This window comes from Stigmatopora argus, chromosome 13 (assembly GCF_051989625.1).
Source record: "Stigmatopora argus isolate UIUO_Sarg chromosome 13, RoL_Sarg_1.0, whole genome shotgun sequence".
Classification (NCBI taxonomy): domain Eukaryota; kingdom Metazoa; phylum Chordata; class Actinopteri; order Syngnathiformes; family Syngnathidae; genus Stigmatopora; species Stigmatopora argus.
In genome coordinates this window covers 5032952-5052776 of record NC_135399.1, presented here as the reverse complement: position 1 = coordinate 5052776, position 19825 = coordinate 5032952, and the positions used below count along the sequence as shown (strand labels likewise).

General features: G+C 42.6%; 41 non-coding genes across 41 annotated transcripts; all 41 read left to right on the top strand.

Moving 5' to 3' along the window:
* The first annotated feature begins 7659 nt into the window (after positions 1-7659).
* trnav-cac (transfer RNA valine (anticodon CAC)) lies at positions 7660-7732 on the top strand. The gene has a single exon. It is a non-coding gene; the product is annotated as a tRNA-Val (tRNA).
* A 252-nt stretch (positions 7733-7984) lies between these two features.
* On the top strand, positions 7985-8057 carry trnav-uac (transfer RNA valine (anticodon UAC)). Its single transcript has one exon. It is a non-coding gene; the product is annotated as a tRNA-Val (tRNA).
* A 1437-nt stretch (positions 8058-9494) lies between these two features.
* Positions 9495-9567, top strand: trnav-aac (transfer RNA valine (anticodon AAC)). The gene has a single exon. It is a non-coding gene; the product is annotated as a tRNA-Val (tRNA).
* Positions 9568-9988: 421 nt separating this feature from the next.
* On the top strand, positions 9989-10061 carry trnav-cac (transfer RNA valine (anticodon CAC)). Its single transcript has one exon. It is a non-coding gene; the product is annotated as a tRNA-Val (tRNA).
* Positions 10062-10151: 90 nt separating this feature from the next.
* On the top strand, positions 10152-10224 carry trnav-cac (transfer RNA valine (anticodon CAC)). Its single transcript has one exon. It is a non-coding gene; the product is annotated as a tRNA-Val (tRNA).
* Positions 10225-10469: 245 nt separating this feature from the next.
* On the top strand, positions 10470-10542 carry trnav-cac (transfer RNA valine (anticodon CAC)). The gene has a single exon. It is a non-coding gene; the product is annotated as a tRNA-Val (tRNA).
* An 89-nt stretch (positions 10543-10631) lies between these two features.
* On the top strand, positions 10632-10704 carry trnav-uac (transfer RNA valine (anticodon UAC)). Its single transcript has one exon. It is a non-coding gene; the product is annotated as a tRNA-Val (tRNA).
* Positions 10705-10800: 96 nt separating this feature from the next.
* Positions 10801-10873, top strand: trnaa-ugc (transfer RNA alanine (anticodon UGC)). The gene has a single exon. It is a non-coding gene; the product is annotated as a tRNA-Ala (tRNA).
* A 90-nt stretch (positions 10874-10963) lies between these two features.
* trnaa-cgc (transfer RNA alanine (anticodon CGC)) lies at positions 10964-11036 on the top strand. Its single transcript has one exon. It is a non-coding gene; the product is annotated as a tRNA-Ala (tRNA).
* An 89-nt stretch (positions 11037-11125) lies between these two features.
* Positions 11126-11198, top strand: trnav-aac (transfer RNA valine (anticodon AAC)). Its single transcript has one exon. It is a non-coding gene; the product is annotated as a tRNA-Val (tRNA).
* Positions 11199-11626: 428 nt separating this feature from the next.
* trnav-cac (transfer RNA valine (anticodon CAC)) lies at positions 11627-11699 on the top strand. Its single transcript has one exon. It is a non-coding gene; the product is annotated as a tRNA-Val (tRNA).
* Positions 11700-11788: 89 nt separating this feature from the next.
* trnav-uac (transfer RNA valine (anticodon UAC)) lies at positions 11789-11861 on the top strand. Its single transcript has one exon. It is a non-coding gene; the product is annotated as a tRNA-Val (tRNA).
* Positions 11862-11957: 96 nt separating this feature from the next.
* Positions 11958-12030, top strand: trnav-aac (transfer RNA valine (anticodon AAC)). Its single transcript has one exon. It is a non-coding gene; the product is annotated as a tRNA-Val (tRNA).
* Positions 12031-12126: 96 nt separating this feature from the next.
* On the top strand, positions 12127-12199 carry trnav-aac (transfer RNA valine (anticodon AAC)). Its single transcript has one exon. It is a non-coding gene; the product is annotated as a tRNA-Val (tRNA).
* Positions 12200-12295: 96 nt separating this feature from the next.
* Positions 12296-12368, top strand: trnav-aac (transfer RNA valine (anticodon AAC)). The gene has a single exon. It is a non-coding gene; the product is annotated as a tRNA-Val (tRNA).
* A 595-nt stretch (positions 12369-12963) lies between these two features.
* On the top strand, positions 12964-13036 carry trnav-cac (transfer RNA valine (anticodon CAC)). Its single transcript has one exon. It is a non-coding gene; the product is annotated as a tRNA-Val (tRNA).
* A 251-nt stretch (positions 13037-13287) lies between these two features.
* On the top strand, positions 13288-13360 carry trnav-cac (transfer RNA valine (anticodon CAC)). Its single transcript has one exon. It is a non-coding gene; the product is annotated as a tRNA-Val (tRNA).
* Positions 13361-13449: 89 nt separating this feature from the next.
* On the top strand, positions 13450-13522 carry trnav-uac (transfer RNA valine (anticodon UAC)). The gene has a single exon. It is a non-coding gene; the product is annotated as a tRNA-Val (tRNA).
* Positions 13523-13618: 96 nt separating this feature from the next.
* Positions 13619-13691, top strand: trnav-aac (transfer RNA valine (anticodon AAC)). The gene has a single exon. It is a non-coding gene; the product is annotated as a tRNA-Val (tRNA).
* Positions 13692-13787: 96 nt separating this feature from the next.
* Positions 13788-13860, top strand: trnaa-cgc (transfer RNA alanine (anticodon CGC)). Its single transcript has one exon. It is a non-coding gene; the product is annotated as a tRNA-Ala (tRNA).
* An 88-nt stretch (positions 13861-13948) lies between these two features.
* trnav-uac (transfer RNA valine (anticodon UAC)) lies at positions 13949-14021 on the top strand. Its single transcript has one exon. It is a non-coding gene; the product is annotated as a tRNA-Val (tRNA).
* A 93-nt stretch (positions 14022-14114) lies between these two features.
* Positions 14115-14190, top strand: trnav-aac (transfer RNA valine (anticodon AAC)). Its single transcript has one exon. It is a non-coding gene; the product is annotated as a tRNA-Val (tRNA).
* Positions 14191-14286: 96 nt separating this feature from the next.
* trnav-aac (transfer RNA valine (anticodon AAC)) lies at positions 14287-14359 on the top strand. The gene has a single exon. It is a non-coding gene; the product is annotated as a tRNA-Val (tRNA).
* Positions 14360-14455: 96 nt separating this feature from the next.
* Positions 14456-14528, top strand: trnav-aac (transfer RNA valine (anticodon AAC)). Its single transcript has one exon. It is a non-coding gene; the product is annotated as a tRNA-Val (tRNA).
* A 96-nt stretch (positions 14529-14624) lies between these two features.
* Positions 14625-14697, top strand: trnav-cac (transfer RNA valine (anticodon CAC)). Its single transcript has one exon. It is a non-coding gene; the product is annotated as a tRNA-Val (tRNA).
* Positions 14698-14942: 245 nt separating this feature from the next.
* On the top strand, positions 14943-15015 carry trnav-cac (transfer RNA valine (anticodon CAC)). The gene has a single exon. It is a non-coding gene; the product is annotated as a tRNA-Val (tRNA).
* Positions 15016-15273: 258 nt separating this feature from the next.
* Positions 15274-15346, top strand: trnav-gac (transfer RNA valine (anticodon GAC)). The gene has a single exon. It is a non-coding gene; the product is annotated as a tRNA-Val (tRNA).
* A 96-nt stretch (positions 15347-15442) lies between these two features.
* Positions 15443-15514, top strand: trnav-aac (transfer RNA valine (anticodon AAC)). Its single transcript has one exon. It is a non-coding gene; the product is annotated as a tRNA-Val (tRNA).
* A 96-nt stretch (positions 15515-15610) lies between these two features.
* On the top strand, positions 15611-15683 carry trnav-cac (transfer RNA valine (anticodon CAC)). The gene has a single exon. It is a non-coding gene; the product is annotated as a tRNA-Val (tRNA).
* Positions 15684-15928: 245 nt separating this feature from the next.
* On the top strand, positions 15929-16001 carry trnav-cac (transfer RNA valine (anticodon CAC)). Its single transcript has one exon. It is a non-coding gene; the product is annotated as a tRNA-Val (tRNA).
* Positions 16002-16090: 89 nt separating this feature from the next.
* trnav-uac (transfer RNA valine (anticodon UAC)) lies at positions 16091-16162 on the top strand. The gene has a single exon. It is a non-coding gene; the product is annotated as a tRNA-Val (tRNA).
* Positions 16163-16427: 265 nt separating this feature from the next.
* trnav-cac (transfer RNA valine (anticodon CAC)) lies at positions 16428-16500 on the top strand. The gene has a single exon. It is a non-coding gene; the product is annotated as a tRNA-Val (tRNA).
* Positions 16501-16907: 407 nt separating this feature from the next.
* trnav-uac (transfer RNA valine (anticodon UAC)) lies at positions 16908-16980 on the top strand. The gene has a single exon. It is a non-coding gene; the product is annotated as a tRNA-Val (tRNA).
* A 96-nt stretch (positions 16981-17076) lies between these two features.
* trnav-aac (transfer RNA valine (anticodon AAC)) lies at positions 17077-17149 on the top strand. The gene has a single exon. It is a non-coding gene; the product is annotated as a tRNA-Val (tRNA).
* A 96-nt stretch (positions 17150-17245) lies between these two features.
* trnav-cac (transfer RNA valine (anticodon CAC)) lies at positions 17246-17318 on the top strand. Its single transcript has one exon. It is a non-coding gene; the product is annotated as a tRNA-Val (tRNA).
* Positions 17319-17563: 245 nt separating this feature from the next.
* Positions 17564-17636, top strand: trnav-cac (transfer RNA valine (anticodon CAC)). The gene has a single exon. It is a non-coding gene; the product is annotated as a tRNA-Val (tRNA).
* An 89-nt stretch (positions 17637-17725) lies between these two features.
* On the top strand, positions 17726-17798 carry trnav-uac (transfer RNA valine (anticodon UAC)). The gene has a single exon. It is a non-coding gene; the product is annotated as a tRNA-Val (tRNA).
* A 265-nt stretch (positions 17799-18063) lies between these two features.
* On the top strand, positions 18064-18136 carry trnav-aac (transfer RNA valine (anticodon AAC)). The gene has a single exon. It is a non-coding gene; the product is annotated as a tRNA-Val (tRNA).
* A 1035-nt stretch (positions 18137-19171) lies between these two features.
* Positions 19172-19244, top strand: trnav-aac (transfer RNA valine (anticodon AAC)). Its single transcript has one exon. It is a non-coding gene; the product is annotated as a tRNA-Val (tRNA).
* A 96-nt stretch (positions 19245-19340) lies between these two features.
* trnav-cac (transfer RNA valine (anticodon CAC)) lies at positions 19341-19413 on the top strand. The gene has a single exon. It is a non-coding gene; the product is annotated as a tRNA-Val (tRNA).
* A 258-nt stretch (positions 19414-19671) lies between these two features.
* trnav-aac (transfer RNA valine (anticodon AAC)) lies at positions 19672-19744 on the top strand. The gene has a single exon. It is a non-coding gene; the product is annotated as a tRNA-Val (tRNA).
* The last annotated feature ends 81 nt before the right edge of the window (positions 19745-19825 follow it).

Here is a 19825-nt window from a genome sequence, read left to right as displayed (position 1 = left end):
TGTTTTATATATTAAGGAAATTAGCCATGTTTTATTAAGGAAAGAAGTCACTTGAACAGTTTAGAGGTGAAAACTTGATAGAATGTTGAAATCAATGTAGAAACCTGTAGAAATATTTTGTCTTACATTAACAGATATCCCTAAAAAATGTGTTAGGGCGGCCCAGTGGAGCAAGTGGTTAGTGTGATGGCCTCACAACTCTGGGGTCCTGGGTCCAGGTCTTGTCCATCATTGTGGAGTTTGCATGTTGCATGTCAATGTCAAATCGATTTCAACTGGAAAAGCATGCATTTGGTGATGATGTTTTACTAATCTTAAAATCACTGCCAGACTTCCAGTCCGAAGGGATTAGACATCCTTTGATTTTTCGGAAAGCGGCCCTTGGGGAGAAATGTTTGGACACCCCTGTTTTTAGCCAATGAGTCCACAGGCGACTTAATTACTTCTTTAGCAGCACCTGTCCTATAGCTAAACAAGTTTGATTTTTAACTTTGACTGAAGTGAATCGAGCTACCGTCTCCTTTCTCAGGGGACAGAGTTCATCCACGGGTGTACCTCACTCTTGTTGGCATCTGGCCCCAGGCAAAAGGGCCCTGCCGCAGGGCCAAGAAGCAATGTAGCCTGGCCAGCTCCAGATGTTTAACTGCATTAGGGTCCTACAAGCTGTCATGTCCCCACCTACGCTAACCACACAGTTCCATCACTTGCCATCTGCTAGCCAACACCTCCTGGGGATCTCGCCACTCGTCAAGCTCAAAAGAGACAATACTTGAGTACATATGTGCTGAGAATACTCTCATTTATCGGCATGACGACTGCACCCATATACTGTAAGTGTTCACATACATTATTGACAGATGGTCCCTACACATGTTCTATAATGCAAAACATAATATAGAATAATAATTCTATAATACAGATACAGTAATACCTCAACATACGAGCCATTTGAGATACGAGTAAAATTTCGAGCAAATATTTAAAAATCACAAAAATAAATCAAAAGCCTTTATTGTCATCATACACAGCTGCATATAACGGAATTGGTGGTGCTACTCCACAAAGTGCATTTTCCCAGTAAAAATAAACATAAATAAGTAATATAAAAATACAAAAAGTCACATCCTGGCAAGGTAAATCCTAAAATATAGCACAATCTAAGATATTGCACATTGTTATTGCACACCCCAAAGTTATTGCACAGAAGGGATTGTGTGTCGTGCTAACGCAAGTTCAGAGTCCTGATGGCTGTGGGAAAAAACTGTCCTTAAGTCTATTTGTCCGTGCTTTGTGAGACCTGTAGCGTCTGCCAGAGGGCAGCAGCTGGAACAGGTTGTGACCATGGTGGTAGGGGTCCCTAACAATGTTCCCGGCTCTGCTGAGGTAGCAGGGCTGGCAATGTCATCCAGTAAGGGCAGAGAGCAGCCGATGATCTTCTGGGCGGTGTTGATCACGCTCTGCATGGCTTTTCTGTCTGCTGCCGTGCTTCCAGCGTACCACACTGTAATGCAGTATGCCAGGATGCTCTCCACAGTGGCTCTATAGAAGGTTACCAGAAGCTTAGTGTCCAAGTTGTTCCTCCTGAGTACCCTGAGGAAATTGAGTCATTTCTGGGCCTTCTTCACCACTGCAGTTGTGTTGGTAGACCAGGAGAGCTTGTCCCTGACGATTCATCTTGAGATACGAGACAAATTTTGATGTACGAGCATACAGTGGATGCGAAACGCTGCTCATAAGAACATCACGGGCACTGTCTTTCCCGTCGGAACTCCCTCGTGTAATGGCTCTACGAGCACTGGGCGGAGCGTTACATTTTTTCAGTGTTTTTTCCCGTTAGTCAGTGCAGAATGGCGGAGCTTGCTCGATAATACGAGAGGAGTATATACTACATCTCGTTGGCAAGTGGTCGTACGTTATCCTATTGTGAGGAAACTTGTGTGCATCATTTTGGGAATATTTTGAAGGGAAGACAAAAACAAACAACCCTCGATAGGTTCCGTTTAGCTGTAGCTGAAAGTCAGGGTGGAGCCCCCGGTGGATCCATTAACATATTTGCCTCAATTATTGCACAAGAAGGTTTAAATTTAGTGTAACGTAAGATTGAAACCTCTTTTTAAGTGTGTGGGTAGAGTAATCTAAGTTCATTTAAGTTAAATTTAAAGTTTATGTTATGTTACGAGCACGTTGCCGTCTGTCAAGTCTCTTTCCTGTCCTTTCTCTCTCTCTCATTCTCAAACGCCGCGGTGAACCGCTACATGTACTGTCTGTACTGAGTAATGTCACATTTTAGAATTAAAGATCATAACCACTAGATAGGTATTTGTTACTTTGTGAGTAGGTGGTGAATTAGAACAACTAAAATGATGTTTTTCCATTGTAATATCCTGTTTTTGGTATTTTTTAGAGGGTTGGAGGAGATTAATTTGTATATTTAGTTAATTTCTATGGGAAAAATTATTTGAGATACGAGTATAAATTTACATACCAGCTCTGTCCCAGAACGCATTAAACTCGTATCTCAAGGTATTACTGTACAAGTATGGCGAGATTTAAAGCCTCACCATGTAGTGCACAATAACAACAACAGACAAACAGACAAATCAATAACTAATAAATAAGTAGTCAACAACATAAATAAGCAGGGAAGTGCACAAATAACAACAACGACCAAATAAATGAACAGATAAATAATCTATAAATAATAATATTAATAATAAATCATCAATAAATATGTAGTCATTGTAATAAATAAGTGTAGGTCAGCATGCAGGTGTGCTTTTAGTTGCTCCTTCCTGAGTACTCGCAGGAAATGTAGTCTCTGTTGCACTTTTGTGACGAGTGCTGTGGTGTTATAGCAAAGCAGTGAAATCAGCGGAGATATGGACCCCCAGGAATTTGAAAGTCTGCACTCATTTCGCACATTCGCTGTTGATATACAAGGGGTGACGGAGCGGCCTTGTTCCGTCGGAAGTCCAGGCTGAGTTCTCTGATTTTGGAGATGCTCAGCGCCAAGTTGTTGAGAGCGCACCACACGGTGGGTCTAAGGACCCCCCACCACCGTAGTCTCATCCGCAAATTTCACAATGTTCTCAGGGTGGGTGGGTCTGCAGTTGTGTGTGTAGAGTGAGTAGAGCAGTGGACGCAGCATACAGCCTTAGTGCGAGCCGGTCCTGAGCGTGCGGGCGGCTGAGAGGTGGTGACCTGGCTTCACGTGCTGGGGTCGGTTGACCAGATAGTCCTTAATCCAGGAGGAGGTGGAAGGTGGGTGGCCCAGGTTGGCCAACTTGGGGGTAAGAATGTCCGGGCTTATGGTGCTCAACCAGCTAACCCAAAGAAAAAACACAACCCCAGGGAGAAGATGAAAACTCCACACAGGAGGACCGACTTGTAGATAAAAATTGGACAAAAATCATAAAAGGTGAAAGAAAATTCTGGTTCAATTGACAAGAGGTAATGTGTGCATTCGCCCACACAATAAATGCAAAGAGAGATGTGTGTAAGGTTTGTTTTCACTAAATCACATGGGTCTTTTTAGAACATATAAGTACTTAAGCACATTAAAACCGCACCCAAAATTTTCAATGTGTTTTGTACTCTAGAACAGAACATTGAAGACCCTGAAGACTGTACAACAGGTTATAGCAGAGGTCCCCAACCACCGTCCATTGACCTGTACTGGTCTGAGCAACCTGGTGCCGGTCTGTTAGCTAAAAAGATATCAATATTTTCAATGTCGGCCTCCTATTTGAAATAAGAAGTCTTTATTATAGTCATTCATTTTCTGAAGAGCCTTCCGCTGTAAATTGTAAGCAGTTCACCAGTAGACGTGGCAGCCAATGCGTTAACATATCACCACATCAATGTCTCATTCCTATTACATTCCACAAATAAATACAGAACATTTGCTCACTTCAACAAGTAATTCTTAATCTCTTGATCCCAAAACTTTTTGATCATACATTTAGGCCCTTTTTTAAACCATTTTAATATTGTTTTTCTTTATAAAAGTAACCTCTCCAGGTACTTAAAGGTCACAAATTACCGTAAATTCTTGCATATTGACCAATACAGTACACTGGGTCGGAAAATGGTTGGGGCCAATGTTCCCTCTAATTTTTCGTTACACACACCAGTAGAACACCTGCCATGAGCAGGTGCATGTCGGGGTACCTTGCTTGCTATATTTTTGATGGTGAAAAGGCGGACGGGTGAAAGGGAAATGCCCGTGCGCATATCATGCTTGACAATATTAGCAATTGACGATGCTGTTTTCCTCTGCTACCGGCAACAGAAACGTTCCGGATTACAGCCGAAATGAGTAAAACGAGATCGTAAAAACGTATTTAAAAAAAGAAAACGTTTTTTCCCGTACAAAGGTTCTTATACAGCGTACACAATTTGAAATGATCAAAAAACGTATACCTTGACAGGTATGTGTCTACTAGCCATAAATGATCTAGTCCAACTGTCCTAAATGACACTAGAATCTGCACAAATCTGACTTCAAGTTGACCTAATTTTTCACGACTGTCCTTCTCACTTCTCATTCTCCTTCAAATGACTTTTCTTCTGAATGTGTCACTCGAGATAGTCAAGCGTCCATTTATGTGCAATATTTTTCCATCGGAAAACTCGCTTACAACTTTAGCTTCGCTGTATGTTTTGCAGAGAACTTTCTTTTGATTTTGATTTGATTTATTTCATACGGGACAGCACATATTCATGAACATACATATGTAAATATGTAAGATTGCAGCCAAGGGCTAATTTCCATCTAAAGTACATCTGTAAATTGAAGACAAACGATGATATATACAACACACACACACACACAGGCGCACACTTGGCAAAGTTTTCGACAGTTCTCACCCAATTTCACCGCTTGTTCTTCTATTTACTCCGACAGCCATTCCATATTAGAACCGCATTTATTTTTTTACTTTGACTCGTTTGGCCATGATAAAGGCTTGGCAGAAGCTCCACCAAGTTTATGGCTATATGCTAACCTGTGAAATGAACTTATGCCGCGGAAGTAAACACACGCGACGTGACACGAAACACATCATATCATTGGCTGGACACGGTGTTTGTCGGTTTTATCCGAAATGACTCTTTGTTGTCGTCTGTCGGTGACAGGCTGCCACTCTGAGTTGCAACGCAAAATGGTACAGAAAAAATGTAAAGTCTTTTTTTTACAATTCAGGTTGGCGTAAAATAAAAGCATTCAATTCAATTTAATTCAATTTGATTTTGTGCGCTGCATATGTTTGCCGTGCGAAGAGAATGCGAGAGTTGTGCGCAGCTTAGAGGGAACATTGGTTGGGGTTGCTATCAAATTTGTTTGAAGTAGTTGTTTCTATGTGTAGTGGGTTAGTTTCGTTATACACAGCTGTGTATGATGACATAAAGGCTTTTGATGAGTTGATGAAAATTTGATCAGGTTCGCATAACACACGAAAAACTCCCAGTTCGAAACTAGGTGGAAACAGAATACTCTTTCTGTTTTATTATTTGAATTTTTCTTCAAGCAGTGCACTGGGTCGGGATTCGATTGGGCCTGCTACCAGATTTGGTTGAAGGAGTTGTTTCCATAGTGTAGTGGTTATCACAATTGCCTCACACGCGAAAGGACCCCAGTTTGAAACTGGGTGGAAACATAATATGCTTCATTAATTGAATTGTAGTTAAAGCAATACACTGGGTTGGGAAAAGGTTGGGTGTGCTACCAAATTTGTTTGAAGGGGTTGTTTCCATAGTGTAGTGGTTATCATGATTGCCTCCCACGTGAAAGGCCCCCGGTTCGAAACTGGGTGGAAACAGACTACTCTCTGTTATTTGACTTGTAGTTCAAGCAGTACACTGAGTCGGGAATGGTTGGACCTGCTACCATATTGGGTTGAAGTAGTTGTTTCCATAATGTAATGGTAATCACCTTTGCCATAAATGCGAAAGGCCCCCAGTTCGAAACTGGGTGGAAACGGAATACTCTTTGTTATTTGACTTGTAGTTCAAGCAGTACACTAGGTTGGGAAACGATTGGGTCTGCTACCAACTATGCAAATGAAATGTTTCCATAGTGTGGTGGTTATCACGTTCGCCTCACGCACGAAAGGTCCCCAGGTTAAAACTGGGTGGAATCAGAATGCTTTTTGTTATTTGACTTGTAGTTCAAGCAGTACACTGGGTTGGGAAATGGTTGGGTCTGCTACCAAATTTGTTTGAAGGAGTTGTTTCCATAGTGTAGTTGTTATCACATTCGCCTAACATGTGAAAGGCCCCCAGTTTGAAACTGGGTGGAAACATAATATGCTTTGTTATTTGACTTGTAGTTGAAGCAGTACACTGGGTTGGGAAATGGTTAGGTCTGCTACCAAATTTGTTTGAAGGAGTTGATCCATAGTGTAGTGGTTTTCACATTCGTCTAGCACGTTAAAGGCACCCAGTTTGAAACTGGGTGGAAACAGAATACTCTTTTTTATTTGACTTGTAGTTCAAGCAGTACACTGGGTTGGGAAACGATTGGGTCTGCTACCAAATTTAGTTGAAGTAGTTGTTTCCTGTTTATCAGGTTCACCTTACACATAAAAGGCCCCCAGTTCATAACTGGGTGGAAACAGAATACTCTGTTATTTTACTTGTTGTTCAAGCAGTACACTGGGTTGGGAAATGGTTGGGTCTGCTACCAAATTTGTTTGAAGGAGTTGTTTCCATAGTGTAGTTGTTATCACATTCGCCTAACATGTGAAAGGCCCCCAGTTTGAAACTGGGTGGAAACATAATATGCTTTGTTATTTGACTTGTAGTTGAAGCAGTACACTGGGTTGGGAAATGGTTAGGTCTGCTACCAAATTTGTTTGAAGGAGTTGATCCATAGTGTAGTGGTTTTCACATTCGTCTAGCACGTTAAAGGCACCCAGTTTGAAACTGGGTGGAAACAGAATACTCTTTTTTATTTGACTTGTAGTTCAAGCAGTACACTGGGTTGGGAAACGATTGGGTCTGCTACCAAATTTAGTTGAAGTAGTTGTTTCCTGTTTATCAGGTTCACCTTACACATAAAAGGCCCCCAGTTCATAACTGGGTGGAAACAGAATACTCTGTTATTTTACTTGTTGTTCAAGCAGTACACTGGGTTGGGAAATGGTTGGGCCTGCTACCAAATAAGGTTGAAGGAGTTGTTTCCATAGTGTAGTGGTTATCACAATTGCCTCACACGCAAAAGGTCCCCAGTTCAAAACTGGGTGGCAACGTATTGCACTTTGTTTTGTGACTTGTAGTACAAGCAATTTAATGCCTTGGGAAATGGTTGGACCTGCTACCAAATTTGGATGAAGTAGATGTTTCCATAGTGTATTTGTTATCACATTCGCCTGACACGTAAAAAGCCCCCAGTTTGAAACAGAATACTCTTTCTGTTTTGTTATTTGAATTGTTCTTCAAGCAGTGCACTGGGTCGGGATTTTGTTGGGCCTGCTACCAAATTAGGTCGAAAGAGTTGTTTCCGTAGTGTAGTGGTTATCATGTTTGCCTCACAAATGAAAGGTCCCCAGTTCGAAACTGGATGGAAACATGACAGGCCTTGTTATTTGACTTGTAGTTCAAGCAGTACATTGGGTTGGGAAAAGACTGGGTCTGCTACCAAATTAAGTTGAAGTAGTTGTTTCCATAGTGTAGTGGTTATCACGTTCACCTCACAAGCGAAAGGTCCCCAGTTCGAAACTGGGTGGAAACATAATACGCTTTGTTGTACGACTTGTAGTTCAAGCAGTACACTGGGATGGGAAATGATTGGGTCTGCTACCAACTTTGGTTGAAGTAGTCGTTTCTATAATGTAGTGGTTATCGTGTTCGCCTTTCACGTGAAAGGCCTGCAGTTCAAAACTGGGTGGAAACAGAATACTCTTTGTTATTTAACTTGTAGTTCAAGCAGTACACTGGTTTGGGAAACGACTGGGTCTGCTACCAAATTTGAGTTACAGTAGTTGTTTCCGTAGTGTAGTGGTTATCACGTTTGCCTTACACGCAAAAGGCCCCCATTTCGAAACTGGGTGGAAACCGTATACTCTTTGTTATTTGACTTGTAGTTCAAGCAGTACACTGGGTTGGGAAATGATTGGGTGTTCTACCAAATTTCAGTTGAAGTAGCTGTTTCCATAGTGTAGTGGTTATCTTGTTCGCCTTACACGTGAAAGGCCCCCAGTTCATACCTGGGTGGAAACAGAACACTCTTTGTTATTTGACTTGAAGCTCAAGCAGTACACTGGGTTCCCTTCGATCCCTCAACAGCAAGATGAAAGAACAATCTGGAGAACTACTATGAAGAAGACGTGTGGTATCCTGACAACCTGAATTCACTGGGTCTAGACGCCACACTTAAATCTGCAGTGGTGCAGATGAGATGCATTCCTTTTAAGGGGAGTGAACATAATACCCTTAGGAATGTTGCGGGACAGAGGATGGAGGTGTGTGTGCCATGATGGGAGAACACTGCTGCACCTTCATCCCAGACGAAACCAGTCAATGCTGTTTAAATTTGCAACTCCCTCATTTGCGATTTTGTTTCTGTTCTGTATTTTTTCTGTGTGTGTAATCCCCTGTATCAAAGTTATGATTTGAAACACTATCCAGCACACGCTGGTAGCTTACAGTGACATACAGTATCACCGCATGGCAGACCATATTGGAGATTCTCGCACTCTTTCGAAGTGTGACAGGTCCCACGATGTCGAGCCGTCCGGGTAATTGTACTTGTCTTGACTTAAAAATTGTGTTCGCTCATTAAGAGGGACGCAGAGGAATTTTTCTCGAATGACGCCAAATACCTCGAGTTTTTCGCCTTTGCCTTGACAAGTGATTTTATTATTTTCCATACCCCTTGATAAGTAACTGTTGATGATATTTGTATTCTAGAACCTGGATAGGAGGGATATGAATTGATGTGTTTGAAGAAAATTCTTTCAAAGTAACTACAGGGGGGAAATGTGGAGTATGAAATGTATTCTTATGCTTTTTACTAGTCAATAGGTTTATTTAGTGTAGTCACTAGAATAGAATTTTGCATGGGCTAGCGGAAATTTCCGTCCGTGACACCTATGAGTTGGGGGCGCATCATCTGCATGTGATAGTATAAAACATGATTAGATCACTGTCCCGCCTTCTGTTTGTACCTATGTCACATGACCTTTGTCAATAAAACTAGTCGACCTGCTGGGGGATTCAGGGAGTTCAAACTAGTCAGGCTGGAGGATAGACGCGCTCCTGCCGCTGGCTGCTCTGACCCCCTCCTTCAGCTGAAGCTAGATAAAACTCATCATGGCCGACTCTGTGTGCTTCCTCTAATTCGAAGTTATTGAATGTTTATCGATTAGATCCAACAGGTACCCAGTTCGAAACTGGGTGGAAACGTAATGCGCTTTGTTATTTGACTTGTAATTCAAGCAGTACACTGGGTTAGGAAACAATTGGGTCTGCTACCAAAGTTAGTTGAAGTAATTGTTTCCATAGTGTAGTGGTTATCACGTTCGCTTAACATGCAAAAGGCCCCCAGTTCGAAACTGGGTGGAAACAGAAAACTCTTTGTTATTTGACTTGAAGTTCAAGCAGTACACTGGGTTGGGAAATGATTTGGTCTGCTACCAAATATGGGTCAAAGTAGTTGCTTCCATAGTGTATTGGTTATCACGTTCACCTTACACGTGAAAGGCCCCCAGCTCGAAACTGGGTGGAAACAGAATACTCTCTTTTATTTGACTTGTAGTTCAAGCAGTACACTGGGTTGGGAAACATTTGGGTCTGCTACCAAAGTTAGTTGAAGTAAATGTTTCCATAGTGTAGTGGTTATCTCGTTCGCCTAACACGTGAAAGGCCCCCAGTTTGAAACTGGGTGGAAACTGAATACTCTTTCTGTTTTGGTATCTGAATTGTTCTTCAAGCAGTGCACTGGGTCGGGATTCTGTTGGGCCTGCTACCAAATTAGGTTGAAGGAGTTGTTTCCATAGTGTAGTGGTTATCACGTTCGCCTCACATGCGAAAGGTCCCCAGTTTGAAACTGGGTGGAAACATAATACACTTTGTTTTTTGACTTGTAATTCAAGCAGTACACTGGTTTGGGAAATAATTGGGTCTGCTACCAACTTTGGGTCAAAATAGTAGTTTCCATAGTGTAGTGGTTATCACGTTCGCCTCACACGCGAAAGGTCCGCAGTTCGAAACTGGGTGGAAACATAATACGCTTTAATTTTTGACTTGTAATTCAAGCAGTACACTGGTTTGGGAAATAATTGGGTCTGCTACCAAATTTAGTTTAAGTAGTTGTTTCCATAGTGTAGTGGTTATCCCATTCGCATTGCACGCGACATGCCCCCAGTTCGAAACTGGGTGGAAACAGAATGTTATTTCACTTGTAGTTCAAGCGGTACACTGGTTTGGGAAATGATTGGGTCTGCTACCATATTTGGGTCAAATTAGTAGTTTCCATAGTGTAGTGGTTATCACGTTCGCCTCACACGCCAGAGGTCCCCAGTTCGAAACTGGGTGGAAACAGAATATGCTTTGTTATTTGACTTGTAATTCAAGCAGTAAACTGGGTTGAGAAATGGTTGGACCTGCTACCAAATTTAGTTTAAGCAGTTGTTTCCATAGTGTAGTGGTTATCACATTCGCCTTACACGCGAAAGGCCCCCAGTTCGAAACTGGGTGGAAACAGAATACTCTTTCTGTTTTGTTATCTGAATTGTTCTTCAAGCAGTGCACTGGGTCGGGATTCTGTTGGGCCTGCTACCAAATTAGGTTGAAGGAGTTGTTTCCATAGTGTAGTGGTTATCACGTTCGCATTGCACGCGAAATGCCCCCAGTTCGAAACTGGGTGGAAACAGAATATTCTTTGTTATTTTACTTGTAGTTCAAGCAGTACACTGGTTTGGGAAATGATTGGGTCTGCTACCAAATTTGGGTCAAAGTAGTAGTTTCCATAGTATAGTGGTTATCACGTTCACCTCGCACGCGAAAGGTCCCCAGTTCGAAACTGGGTGGAAACATAATACGCTTTGTTTTTTGACTTGAAATTCAAGCAGTACACTGGTTTGGGAAATAATTGGGTCTGCTACCAAATTTAGTTTAAGTAGCTGTTTCCATAGTGTAGTGGTTACCACATTCGCCTAACACGCGAAAGGCCCCCAGTTCGAGACTGGGTGGAAACAGAATAGTCTTCCTGTTTTGTTATCTGAATTGTTCTTCAAGCAGTGCACTGGGTCGGGATTCGGTTGGGCCTGCTACCAAATTGGATTGAAGGAGTTGTTTACATAGTGTAGTGGTTATCACGTTTGCCTCACAGGCGAAAGGTCCCCAGTTTGAAACTGGGTGGAAACATAATACACTTTGTTTTTTGACTTGTAATTCAAGCAGTACACTGGTTTGGGAAATAATTGGGTCTGCTACCAAATCTAGTTTAAGTACTTGTTTCCATAGTGTAATGGTTATCCCATTCGCATTGCACGCAAAATGCCCCCAGTTCGAGACTGGGTGGAAACAGAATAGTGTTCCTGTTTTGTTATCTGAATTGTTCTTCAAGCAGTACACTGGTTTGGGAAATGATTGGGTCTGCTACCAAATTTGGGTCAAAGTAGTAGTTTCCATAGTGTAGTGGTTATCATGTTTGCCTCACACACGAAAGGTCCCCAGTTCGAAACTGGGTGGAAACATAATACGCTTTAATTTTTGACTTGTAATTCAAGCATTACACTGGGTTGAGAAATGGTTGTACCTGCTACCAAATTTAGTTTAAGCAGTTGTTTCCATAGTGTAGTGGTTATCACATTCGCCTTACATGCGAAAGGCCCCCAGTTTGAAACTGGGTGGAAACAGAATACTCTTTCTGTTTTGTTATCTGAATTGTTCTTCAAGCAGTGCACTGGGTCGGGATTCGGTTGGGCCTGCTACCAAATTAGGTTGAAGGAGTTGTTTCCATAGTGTAGTGGTTAACACGTTCGCCTAACACGCGAAAGGCCCCCAGTTCGAAACTGGGTGGAAACAGAATAGTCTTTCTGTTTTGTTATCTGAATTGTTCTTCAAGCAGTGTACTGGGTCGGGATTCGGTTGGGCCTGCTACCAAATTAGGTTGAAGGAGTTGTTTCCATAGTGTAGTGGTTATCACGTTCGCCTAACACGCGAAAGGCCCCCAGTTCGAAACTGGGTGGAAACACAATACTCTTTCTGTTTTGTTATCTGAATTGTTCTTCAAGCAGTGCACTGGGTTGGGATTCGGTTGGGCCTGCTACCAAATTAGATTGAAGGAGTTGTTTCCATAGTGTAGTGGTTATCACGTTCGCCTAACACGCGAAAGGCCCCCATTTCGAAACTGGGTGGAAACAGAATACTCTTTCTGTTTTGTTATCTGAATTGTTCTTCAAGCAGTGCACTGGGTCGGGATTTGGTTGGGCCTGCTACCAGATTAGGTTGAAAGAGTTGTTACCATAGTGTAGTGGTTATCACGTTCACTTCACACGCGAAAGTTCCCCAGTTCGAAACTGGGTGGAAACGTTATACGCTTTGTTATTTGACTTGTAATTCAAGCAGTACACTGGGTTGAGAAATGGTTGGACCTCCTACCAAATTTAGTTTAAGCAGGTGTTTCCATAGTGTAGTGGTTATCACATTCGCCTAACACGCGAAAGGCTCCAGTTCAAAACTGGGTGGAAACAGTAAACTCTTTCTTTTTTGTAATCTGAATTGTTCTTCAAGCAGTGCACTGGGTCGGGATTCGGTTTGGCCTGCAACCAAATTTAGTTTAAGTAGTTGATTCCATAGTGAAGTGGTTATCACAGTCACCTAACACGCGAAAGGCCCCTAGTTCGAGACTGGGTGGAAACAGAATAGTCTTCCTGTTTTGTTATCTGAATTGTTCTTCATGCAGTGCACTGGGTCGGGATTCGGTTGGGCCTGCTACCAAATTGGATTGAAGCAGTTGTTTCCATAGTGTAGTGGTTATCAGGTTCGCCTCACACGCGAAAGGTCCCCTGTTCGAAACTGGGTGGAAACATAATACACTTTGTTTTTTTACTTGTAATTCAAGCAGTACACTGGTTTGGGAAATAATTGGGTCTGCTACCAAATCTAGTTTAAGTACTTGCTTCCATAGTGTAGTGGTTATCCCATTCACATTGCACGCGAAATGCCCCCAGTTCGAAACTGGGTGGAAACAGAATATTCTTTGTTATTTGACTTGTAATTCAAGCAGTACACTGGGTTGAGAAATGGTTGGACCTGCTACCAAATTTAGTTTAAGCAGTTGTTTCCATAGTGTAGTGGTTATTACGTTCGCCTCACACGCGAAAGGTCCCCAGTTCGAAACTGGGTGGAAACAGAATATGCTTTGTTATTTGACTTGTAATTCAAGCAGTACACTGGGTTGAGAAATGGTTGGACCTGCTACCAAATTTGGTTTAAGCAGTTGTTTCCATAGTGTAGTGGTTATCACATTCGCCTTACACGCGAAAGGCCCCCAGTTCGAAACTGGGTGGAAACAGAATAGTCTTTCTGTTTTGTTATCTGAATTGTTCTTCAAGCAGTGCACTGGGTCGGGATTCCGTTGGGCCTGCTACCAAAGTAGATTGAAGGAGTTGTTTCCATAGTGTAGTGGTTGTCACGTTCGCCTAACACGCGAAAGGCCCCCAGTTCGAAACTGGGTGGAAACAGAATACTCTTTCTGTTTTGTTATCTGAATTGTTCTTCAAGCAGTGCACTGGGTCGGGATTTGGTTGGGCCTGCTACCAGATTAGGTTGAAAGAGTTGTTACCATAGTGTAGTGGTTATCACGTTCACCTCGCACGCGAAAGGTCCTCAGTTCGAAACTGGGTGGAAACGTTATACGCTTTGTTATTTGACTTGTATTTCAAGCTTATACTGGGTTGAGAAATGGTTGGACCTGCTACCAAATTTAGTTTAAGCAGGTGTTTCCATAGTGTAGTGGTTTTCACATTCGCCTTACACGCGAAAGGCCCCCAGTTCGAAACTGGGTGGAAACAGAATACTCTTTCTGTTTTGTTATCTGAATTGTTCTTCAAGCAGTGCACTGAGTCGGGATTTGGTTGGGCCTGCTACCAAATTAGGTTGAAGGAGTTTTTTCCATAGTGTAGTGGTTATCACGTTCGCCTAACACGCGAAAGGCCCCCAGTTCGAAACTGGGTGGAAACACAATACTCTTTCTGTTTTGTTATCTTAATTGTTCTTCAAGCAGTGCACTGGGTCGGGTTTCTGTTGGGCCTGCTACCAAATTAGGGTGAAGGAGTTGTTTCCATAGTGTAGTGGTTATCACGTTTGCCTAACACGCGAAAGGCCCCCAGTTCGAAACTGGGTGGAAACTGAATACTCTCTCTGTTTTGTTATCTGAATTGTTCTTCAAGCAAGGCACTGGGTCGGGATTCGGTTGGGCCTGCTACCAAATTGGGTTGAAGGAGTTGTTTCCATAGTGTAGTGGTTATCACATTCGCCTAACATGCGAAAGGCCCCCAGTTCGAGACTGGGTGGAAACAGAATAGTCTTCCTGTTTTGTTATCTGAATTGTTCTTCAATTAGTGCACTGGGTCGGGATTCGGTTGGGCCTGCTACCAAATTGGACTGAAGGAGTTGTTTCCATAGTGTAGTGATTATCACGTTCGCCTCACACACGAAAGGTCCCCAGTTCGAAACTGGGTGGAAACATAATACATTTTGTTTTTTGACTTGTAATTCAAGCAGTACACTGGTTTGGGAAATAATTGGGTCTGCTACCAAATCTAGTTTAAGTACTTGTTTCCATAGTGTAGTGGTTATCCCTTTCGCATTGCACGCGAAATGCCCCCAGTTCGAAACTGGGTGGAAACAGAATGTTATTTGACTTGTAGTTCAAGCATTACACTGGTTTGGGAAATGATTGGGTCTGCTACCAAATTTTGGTCAAAGTAGTAGTTTCCATAGTGTAGTGGTTATCACGTCCGCTTCACACGTGAAAGGTCCCCAGTTCGAAACTGGGTGGAAACAGAATATGTTTTGTTATTTGACTTGTAATTCAAGCAGTACACTGGGTTGAGAAATGGTTGGGCCTGCTACCAAATTAGATTGAAGGAGTTGTTTCCATAGTGTAGTGGTTATCACGTTCACTTAACACGCGAAAGCCCCCCAGTTCGAAACTGGGTGGAAACAGAATACTCTTTCTGTTTTGTTATCTGAATTGTTTTTCAAGCAGTGCACTGGGTCGGGATTCTGTTGGGACTGCTACCAAATTAGGTTGAAGGAGTTGTTTCCATAGTGTAGTGGTTATCACGTTCGCCTGACACGCGAAAGGCCCCCAGTTCGAAACTGGGTGGAAACAGAATACTCTTTCTGTTTTGTTATCTGAATTGTTCTTCAAGCAGTGCACTGGGTCGGGATTCGGTTGGGCCTGCTACCAAATTGGGTTGAAGGAGTTGTTTCCATAGTGTAGTGGTTATCACATTCGCCTAACATGCGAAAGGCCTCAGTTCGAGACTGGGTGGAAACAGAATAGTCTTCCTGTTTTGTTATCTGAATTGTTCTTCAAGCAGTGCACTGGGTCGCGATTCGGTTGGGCCTGCTACCAAATTGGATTGAAGGAGTTGTTTCCATAGTGTAGTGGTTATCACGTTTGCCTCACACGCGAAAGGTCCCCAGTTCGAAACTGGGTGGAAACATAATACATTTTGTTTTTTGACTTGTAATTCAAGCAGTACACTGGTTTGGGAAATAATTGGGTCTGCTACCAATTCTAGTTTAAGTACTTGTTTCCATAGTGTAGTGGTTATCCCTTTCGCATTGCACGCGAAATGCCCCCAGTTCGAAACTGGGTGGAAACAGAATGTTATTTGACTTGTAGTTCAAGCAGTACACTGGTTTGGGAAATGATTGGGTCTGCTACCAAATTTTGGTCAAAGTAGTAGTTTCCATAGTGTAGTGGTTATCACGTACGCCTCACACGTGAAAGGTCCCCAGTTCGAAACTGGGTGGAAACAGACTATGTTTTGTTATTTGACTTGTAATTCAAGCAGTACACTGGGTTGAGAAATGGTTGGACCTGCTACCAAATTTGGTATAAGCAGATGTTTCCATAGTGTAGTGGTTATCACATTCGCCTTACACGCGAAAGCCCCCAGTTCGAAACTGGGTGGAAACAGAAAACTCTTTCTGTTTTGTTATCTGAATTGTTCTTCAAGCAGTGCACTGGGTCGGGATTCTGTTGGGCCTGCTACCAAATTAGGTTGAAGGAGTTGTTTCCATAGTGTAGTGGTTATCACGTTCGCCTAACACGCGAAAGGCCCCCAGTTCGAAACTGGGTAGTAACAGAATACTCTTTCTGTTTTGTTATCTGAATTGTTCTTCAAGCAGTGCACTGGGTCGGGCTTCGGTTGGGCCTGCTACCAAATTAGGTTGAAGGAGTTGTTTCCATAGTGTAGTGGTTATCACGTTCGCCTCACACGCGAAAGGTCCCCAGTTCGAAACTGGGTGGAAACATAATACATTTTGTTTTTTGACTTGTAATTCAAGCAGTACACTGGTTTGGGAAATAATTGGGTCTGCTACCAATTCTAGTTTAATTACTTGTTTCCATAGTGTAGTGGTTATCCCTCTCGCATTGCACGCGAAATGCCCCCAGTTCGAAACTGGGTGGAAACAGAATGTTATTTGACTTGTAGTTCAAGCAGTACACTGGTTTGGGAAATGATTGGGTCTGCTACCAAATTTTGGTCAAAGTAGTACTTTCCATAGTGTAGTGGTTATCACGTCCGCATCACACGTGAAAGGTCCCCAGTTCGAAACTGGGTGGAAACAGAATATGTTTTGTTATTTGACTTGTAATTCAAGCAGTACACTGGGTTGAGAAATGGTTGGACCTGCTACCAAATTTGGTTTAAGCAGTTGTTTCCATAGTGTAGTGGTTATCACATTCGCCTTACACGCGAAAGGCCCCCAGTTCAAAACTGAGTGGAAACAGAATACTCTTTCTGTTTTGTTATCTGAATTGTTCTTCAAGCAGTGCACTGGGTCGGGATTCGGTTGGGCCTGCTACAAAATTAGGTTGAAGGAGTTGTTTCCATAGTGTAGTGGTTATCACATTCGCCTAACATGCGAAAGGCCCCCAGTTCGAGACTGGGTGGAAACAGAATAGTCTTCCTGTTTTGTTATCTGAATTGTTCTTCAAGCAGTGCACTGGGTCGCGATTCGGTTGGGCCTGCTACCAAATTGGATTGAAGGATTTGTTTCCATAGTGTAGTGGTTATCACGTTCGCCTCACACGCGAAAGGTCCCCAGTTCGAAACTGGGTGGAAACATAATACATTTTGTTTTTTGACTTGTAATTCAAGCAGTACACTGGTTTGGGAAATAATTGGGTCTGCTACCAAATCTAGTTTAAGTACTTGTTTCCATAGTGTAGTGGTTATCCCTTTCGCATTGCACGCGAAATGCCCCCAGTTCGAAACTGGGTGGAAACAGAATGTTATTTGACTTGTAGTTCAAGCAGTACACTGGTTTGGGAAATGATTGGGTCTGCTACCAAATTTTGGTCAAAGTAGTAGTTTCCATAGTGTAGTGGTTATCACGTCCGCCTCACACGTGAAAGGTCCCCAGTTCGAAACTGGGTGGAAACAGAATATGTTTTGTTATTTGACTTGTAATTCAAGCAGTACACTGGGTTGAGAAATGGTTGGACCTGCTACCAAATTTAGTTTAAGCAGATGTTTCCATAGTGTAGTGGTTATCACATTCGCCTTACACGCGAAAGCCCCCCAGTTCGAAACTGGGTGGAAACAGAATACTCTTTCTGTTTTGTTATCTGAATTGTTCTTCAAGCAGTGCACTGGGTCGGGATTCTGTTGGGCCTGCTACCAAATTAGGTTGAAGGAGTTGTTTCCATAGTGTAGTGGTTATCACGTTGGCCTAACACGCGAAAGCCCCCCAGTTCGAAACTGGGTGGAAACAGAATACTCTTTCTGTTTTGTTATCTGAATTGTTCTTCAAGCAGTGCACTGGGTCGGGATTCGGTTGGGCCTGCTACCAAATTAGGTTGAAGGCGTTGTTTCCATATTGTAGTGGTTATCACGTTCGCCTAACACGCGAAAGGCCCCCAGTTCGAAACTGGGTGGAAACACAATACTCTTTCTGTTTTGTTATCTGAATTGTTCTTCAAGCAGTGCACTGGGTTGGGATTCGGTTGGGCCTGCTACCAAATTTAGTTTGAGCAGTTGTTTCCATAGTGTACCGTAATTACTCGAATATAACACGCAGGTTTTTGCAAAATAATTAATTCCAATAGTTGGGGGTGCGTGTTATAATCAAAAACTATTTTTTTTTTTTTTTTTTTTTTGGTGTCTTGTTACATGGCCCTTAGCCTGGTGCTTTTTCTTGCCAAATAAATTGAATTGAAATTGAATTGAATAAAATAAATTACAAATTTTCGATCGAAAAAAGCATTGTCAAACTCACTTTGACGCACGGATTTTACGTCATCTCGTAGAGCCGACGCACGGATTTTACGTCATCTCGTGAAGCCGAGACCACCACTGCCCCCCTCTAGCCTCGTACCCGTCTCAGTTCACCCTCTCTCAGTTCAGTGTTATAATCAATAACTAAAATAAATTACAAATTTTCGATCGAAAAAAGCATTGTCAAACTCACTTTGACGCACGGATTTTACGTCATCTCGTTAAGCCAATCGGATGATGTGTTGTGGGAGGAAGAGGAAGTGGATGAAGGAAGCGTGGACGTTGATAGGATTCTCAACGAAGAGATGTATGAGAGGACAGACAAAGAGAGAGAGGAACTTTTCATTTGAAGGATTCTAATGAATAAATTTGTTTGAACAAAACAATCGTGAAACGAAGAAAAAAAGGTAAGATTTCTGATTTTCGTCAGCAGGAAATTTTAAGTGCGCACTATATTCGAGTACTGCGTTTTTCCAGATTTTTTTGGCCCAAAGTTATACCTGCGTGTTATTTTCGAGTGCGCGTTATATTCGAGTAATTACGGTAGTGGTTATCACATTCGCCTTACATGCGAAAGGCCCCCAGTTCGAAACTGGGTGGAAACAGAATACTCTTTCTGTTTTGTTATCTGAATTGTTCTTCAAGCAGTGCACTGGGTCGGGATTCTGTTGGGCCTGCTACCAAATTAGGATGAAGGAGTCGTTTCCATAGTGTAGTGGTTATCACGTTCGCCTAACACGCGAAAGGCCCCCAGTTCGAAACTGGGTGGAAACAGAATAGTCTTCCTGTTTTGTTATCTGAATTGTTCTTCAAGCAGTGCACTGGGTCGGGATTCGGTTGGGCCTGCTACCAAATTGGATTGAAGCAGTTGTTTCCATAGTGTAGTGGTTATCACGTTCGCCTCACACGCGAAAGGTCCCCTGTTCGAAACTGGGTGGAAACATAATACACTTTGTTTTTTGACTTGTAATTCAAGCAGTACACTGGTTTGGGAAATAATTGGGTCTGCTACCAAATCTAGTTAAAGTACTTGCTTCCATAGTGTAGTGGTTATCCCATTCGCATTGCACGCGAAATGCCCCCAGTTCGAAACTGGGTGGAAACAGAATACTCTTTCTGTTTTGTTATCTGAATTGTTCTTCAAGCAGTGCACTGGGTCGGGATTCGGTTGGGCCTGCTACCAAATTAGGTTGAAGGAGTTGTTTCCATAGTGTAGTGGTTATCACATTCGCCTAACATGCGAAAGGCCCCCAGTTCAAGACTGGGTGGAAGCAGAATAGTCTTTCTGCTTTGTTATCTGAATTGTTCTTCAAGCAGTGCACTGGGTCGGGTTTCGGTTGGGCCTGCTACCAAAT